Raw genomic sequence first — 6,727 nt, forward strand, 5'->3', positions numbered from 1 at the left:
GTGACTATCCTATAGATGTAGGGCTGTGGTAAATCGGCCACCTTCATCTCAGCTATGCCCAAACCAGCTGACAACAACTCTAACAAGTGGAAGCTGTGAGCATATGTTTAAACATAAATACTACTTATATATCCCTCCGTCTGTTAATTCAGATTGTCAGCCTCAGTCCCCATTCCCACCCATGATTTCCTTTTTAGGGTCACAGGTACAATGGGGAACAGAAGAAATAGCAGGGAGTGGGGAACATGATGAATCGTAAAGGTCGCTAACTTCAAGCATGCACACTTTTGACTCAAAGGTGCTTTTTAAGTGTAGTTGGTTTCCCTTCTTGCCTCACCACTCCCTAGTTGCAGGTTGGAAGGAAGATACAAGTCTGCCTGAAGGAGCCTGGAATTTGCCAACCCAGAATTCAGAGCACCAAGCTATGAAGACCGTGGAGGTGATGGCCTGCAGTTTGTGCACTGGATGTGGTAGGAAATGGGGAACCAGTGGAGTAGTTCCAAAACAGAGAAACAGTCAGATCAGCAGTGAAAGATGATCTTAGCAAACATATTTTGGATTAAGCTGCAAGGAGGCAAAGGAACTTCAAACAATACAGGAACGAAGAAAAGCTTCCAGTAATCCAGATGAGATACTGGGGCTACTTGTCCTGAAAGTTGCAAAAATCATCAAAAGGTCACAGGGTTAATAATCACTGTAATCAACTATTTATAATCTATTCATAATCTGACAATATGGGAGAACCTTGATTTCAAGTTTGCTCTATAGTTAGCCATCAAGAGTCAAGTGATCCATTTCCCAGAGTGCCCCAGTAATCTGTAAATGCTTCCTAACAAAGGCATTTGACATGCTTCAGCTGCGTTCCCTTCAGTGACTTCTCAAGGAATACAAGTCGTCAGTCGCTTCTGTCAGAGATTCTTGCCGTGTGCAGAGGAAGATCCCTAACCCCAGAAAACTTTGTAAAACGTAACAAAACCACCTATCAAGTAACAAATTATCTCTATACAATACCTCTCCAGTGGAAAAAATTGCCTCGCAGCAATTCGGGATATTTTGGGCATGTAGAAGGAGGACAGCACAAGCCAGTGAAAATGCACAGACTCATGCACGCACTCAGAAAGCGCTATGTATGTATTGATCCACGTCTGGGAAGTGAAACGCAGAGAACACTCAATACTGCTGGTACTCTTGTTTCTATCCCAGATATCCCTGGAAGAGACAATCTGCAACCTAATATACTGGCACCTGCCAGAGGACAACAGTTCCTCAGAAATATAAATTCCTTTTCCTTTTAATCACCAAAATTACCATTACAAGTTCTGTTCAGTGTCTGGCTCCACCTAAACACTCCACTGAAGAATGTCAGTATTTCTGAAGCTTAGAGAGAGACAGTCTAAGAGGAGCGTTAACATTTATCCCCTGATAAAGTTATAAATCATAGATCTTGGAGCTATGTAGGGGTTTCACTCCAAAGAGAATCCCAGAGAGAGTGTGGTTATATGAAGCAACTCATCTTAAAAAACCCAAACCAACAATCTCTTCAGTGAAAGCAATACTCACAGTATCACGGTACTGGGTTTTCATATCCATGAGGCTGCACAGGCATCCTGACAGTTTGTTTCCTGGATAAATAAGAGAGAGCTCTTATAATTGATTTAAGGTATAGGCAGATCTGTGTATGATTTTCTTTCTTGTCTTTCTTCTCCTCTATAAACATAGTCATTATATAGTTAATATTTGGACTGTTGGGTTTTTGGTTTTTGTTTTGTTTTGTTTTGGGGTTTTTTTTAGTGTTTGGTGGTTTTTTTTTTTTTACTGCTTTACCATTTACAGATAGTAAAAGTGAATTCAGTGTTACTGGTGCTGCATTCCTAGGGGTGTAACTTAACAACAGGAGCAGCCACTCACCCCATGTCCAGAATCAAGGAAGCCTGGTAGACAGGTTCTCTGCTGACTCTATAATAAATACTTGGCCCAGTTGTGCTATTAGATATATCAAGAGATACACAACCCGGTGAAGCGTGTGGTCCAAGTGTCCATATCCATCCCTGGCAGGGCCCCTTCTCTGGGCCTGTTACATAGGCTGTCACTGCTCTCACCTCTTCCTTCCCAGCCTTGCAGTCTGCAGGACATGCCACGCTGCTAGGGAGGAAGCCAGTGGAGAAAGCAATTTGAACAACCAGACTGAGAGGAACAAATTTGAATCCAAGGACATAATGGCTGTTGGTTTTAGTTACTGATGATTCATCTTGCTTCCCATCAGGAAGCCAAAGATCAGTGTATTTCAAGTATTACTGATTCCTATTATCTGTTACGCTGAGAGAACAAGGAGGAAGAAATTAAAAACATTCAAATCACAGTAAGAACATAGCCAAACAACATATGGGCACATGTAATAAGCCAGTCTTACTAAACTACACGTAAAAGCATGCTACAAATAAAACACCACCTAAAACTCATTAGAAGAGTATTAAGTAGGGTTTTTTACCCAACAGTTCGTCCAGATTCATCTCCCAGTTGTCCAGCATGAGCAGATAAGCACTGCTCATAATCCTAAGCTGCTGCTGTTTCGCAAAAAGAGACTGAAACCTCACTGGCACCCTGCAGCACACAGGGACAGAAAAATCTTCAATATGCTAACTTCCAAAAGACGATACTCAGTCAAGCCCATGGGGTGGAGGTGAGGGGCTGGGTTTTGGTGGTGGTGTTTTAGCTTTTTTGTCAAGGCAGAATCTAGTGAGGGAAGACATTACAATAGAGAAAGAGGAAAAAATTCTCTCACTAAAGCCTGGAAGTTATATTCTTGCTCTTGGACAATTCCCAAGAAGGTCATTCCTTTCAAGGGCTTCCACTCTCCTTCCTGATTAGACTAACAACAGTATGTCAGGGAAGAAAATTTCTGTATTAGGTGATTTATGGAACTAATGGCAAGCAATCAAATCTCCTCAAAATGTTAAAAATTAGTAACATAGAACAAACATACCACAAACTTTCCATAATGTTTTTGGCCTTTTCAAAGGAAAAAAGTCTGTCAAATATTTTAATGAAAGAGCTTGAATTTTTCCAAAGTGGTTCGAGATCTTAATGCAAATTCTAATGTTTCAGTCATAGAGGGATGGAGGCTTCCCAGCCTGCACTGAGCTTCAGAGCAGTTGCAAGGACTTGACATGCACCTCAGTGCCCAAGCAGATGGGCCTGGGGGGCCCCTTGACCACACACACACAGGGTTCCAGGGCCCAGACTGTATTTCCAAAAGCGTGTTACAGTGGTGTGCCATTGTGTCACTCCAGTGACTGTGCCATCACAGAAAAGGACCACTTTGTATGCCTTGTTATGTAGGTGGTAGGTATTAAAGCAATGACGGGGCGGGGGGGGAAGTATGTAAGGATGTAAGAAAGGCAGCACAAGAAAGATTACTTACAATATTTTGCAGCTGTACAAAATTCTGTCTGTTTTAGTCATTCACTGAAATTAGACTCCAGCTAGTTTGTTGTTTACAGGCACGCGCACACACACACACACACACTCATTCTGCAATGTGTTGTTCATCTGGCAATTCCACCCACACACCTGCAGACCCCTCCACTAGATGTCCATCTCTGTTTTAGATAATCTCACAAATCTGAAAAGATGTTTTGTTTTTTTTTGTCATGATGGACATTATTAAAAAGGTTTTCACACTAAATAAAATGCAAAGTCAGACCAGACTGTAAACTTAGTGAGTGCTATGAATATCTGGATTGCATCCTCAGATTTTAACAATAAGGTAACATTACAGAGCATACATTTCTTTGTTCTCGACAATAAAAAGGCTTGGAAAGGACATCATTAGACAAAGTACTACAGAGATGCCAATTAGCTGAGTCTAGACTGGAACTCTCCCAGCTACTGTACACAGTAGGTAATCCAAGAGCTTGGAAGAGGCATGGCAGAAATCTCAGTTGGACACACATCCTGTATCTCATGTTGAAATTACAAAAACTGTACTGTTAGACACAAGGACATTTCTTGAAGATGGCACCAACACACCGGTGAATTTGGAGCATATAAAAAACAGCAGATTAAAAGCTGTGGCCATTCTTACTGACACAGAATTTATACAGCTGATGCACAGCTAAAGGAACTGGCATTTCCAAGACTCTCCAAACTATAACAGCAGTAACGCCCTCCTCTTTTTCCTAAGGCCTAATACAAAAATCCTCCACTGGGAATGAGCACAGATCAGGTTGCCAGGTCTACCTTTAGCTTCTGATAAATCAGCCAAGAAAGCTATGATGTGGAAACTCTCTGCGAGGAACCAAGAGAAATAGACTGGAATCAGATCGTATCACATACGCTACCAAATACCACATACATTACCATAATAAAGAGAGAAATTACATTCCCTGTTAAGAGAGGCTGGATGACTGAACAGCAACAGCAATCAAAATCGAGTTCTATATCAACATCTTATTATATAGAATCAATAATGTATGTAGCAATTACACAATATTTGGTCATTAAACAAGAAACAAATTCTTGTCTTAACCTGGCTATTCTTTTATAAAAGAACCTGAAACCATTATTCTTGGAGTGAGCAGATCCTTATGGATTTACCAAGTGTCTTATGAGGCAGCATCGTATGAAAGGAATCCTAACCTGAAACAGAATTTTTCTTTTTGACAGCATTTCTTTAAAATAAAAATGGCAACTACAGTTCTGAATTGATTCCCTCACTTACAAGTATTTGAAATACCAAACTGTCTAGTTTGCTGAAATGTCAATAGCACCACCACATTAAAATAGAAAGATATTTAGTAACTTCCATATGCTTTCACATTCATTTATCTGCTTTACAAATTAGTCAGTATATTTTTCAGATTGGGGAAAAAAAAGCCTCCAGTATGCAGATTAATAATGATAATAAAATGCTATTTCCAAACTCTCTCACAGCACAAATGCACTTTGGGCACTGCTTCAGTAATTTAGCATATGAATTACTATATAGGATGTACTCTGTTCAATTTACAAACAGGTGTATTTTCTGCTTTGCAGAATAAAGTCTTTGCTATGTGAAATATACAAGATTCTTGTTTATAACAAAATTTCCCAAATATGTTTTCATTTTCATTCCCAAGTCTTAGATTGATTTGTGTTGGAGGACAAACCTTAATATTTCCATGATACAGACACAGAATCTAAGTCATAAAAGAAATATGATTTGCCTTAAAAATGTACTATGAGAACAGGCAGAATCCGGAACTGACCCAAATTCTACTGGTTTATTCTACAGCATTCTGCCTACTGGACCACAAAGCAGCTATTCACTGCTTGTTATTCTACAATTTTTGATTTTTAAGTACTACCAAACCCTCTTTTTTTCTCCGAAAACTACTCTCCAGAGCTACTTTCTTAGCTACCAGTCCTACTATACTGGTTTATGTTAGTTGTGAGGGAAGCAATGAGTTTGCAAAGCACTTTTAAATGAAAGAATTGCCAAATATTATTGGACAAGTTCCTAACTCTTTTAAGGTCCACATCAGAAATCCCACTGACTTCAGTAGGACCAGGATCAGACTGGTTTTATACATGCAGACAAACACACACCCACACACAAAACCTATAGAAAAAGTATTCGATGAAGAATGCGGTGCCTATCTAGTACTCAAATGAAGCCGTGACTCAAAAACCCCAAAACTTTGGATAGTCTCATATGAAAGGAGGGAAATCATATAAGGAGGATACGTAATAGAACTGATTATCAGTAACAGCATCATCATCTTATGCTGAACTGTAATGGGAGAATCAGTATTACAAAGCTTTTGTCTTTTCTGTTCACTAATCATTCCTATTCAGCTGCCCATACTCCTAGCTTTCAAATCCTTCCCAATAACTTGACACATCCACATGTTTAAAAGCTACTCTACCCTTCTTCTTTAGGGCTTCACAGAGTAATTCTGTCTTTCTATTAACGCACTTCAAAAAAAATCCCTCATTTTTTGCGATAAAATTGCAACAAATTTCTTTTAGTTCTGCCCTTCAACTCTCCCAAAGAATAAAGCTGGAGAGCTCCAAGAAGTTCCCAGCATCCACTTACTACTTCTTTTCTTTCTCCTTTTTTTTTTTTTTCCTGCCTTTGGACTCCTTTTAAATTAAAGCCTTTGCACTAATGCAGCACTGAAAAAATCTGAAGGCTTTACTATGACAGCAGACAGTTAAAATTAAAGCAGATAGGTTGGACAGACTACACTACTCAAATTGCATATATTGTCACATGAGTAGTTGCTGAGTGTTTTTCATGCCTAAGAGGCAACTCTGCATCACCTTCAGGCATCCCAGGCTAACACTGTATTGTCCAGAATGAGAAGGGGAACCTGCTGCTGACCGTATGCCGGCTTTGCTTCATCTGCTGCTGTGACCAAATGCATTTTTTCATGTCTGGAAAAACATTTCTACAATTGCTTACAGAAACACTGCAAATAAGACTCTTATATTATTCCCTTCTAGCTTACTCCTCCCAAAGGGATCTCAGGAACTGTCTCTGCTCTTTCATGTTATATGTATCCTAGTGACTTCTTTTTATCCTCCCCACTGCTTTTGCAGGTCATCTGTAATATATTTTTAATATTGAAAATCTGCGTAGCGTACAGTTGTTTAATGCCTTCCATTAAAGGCTCTCAAAGCATTTTGTTGTCACTAATCAGTTCAATCTCACCAGCCAGACGTACACAAGCATTATTCCTATTCT

Source organism: Nyctibius grandis, chromosome 3 (assembly GCF_013368605.1).
Source record: "Nyctibius grandis isolate bNycGra1 chromosome 3, bNycGra1.pri, whole genome shotgun sequence".
Taxonomy (NCBI): domain Eukaryota; kingdom Metazoa; phylum Chordata; class Aves; order Nyctibiiformes; family Nyctibiidae; genus Nyctibius; species Nyctibius grandis.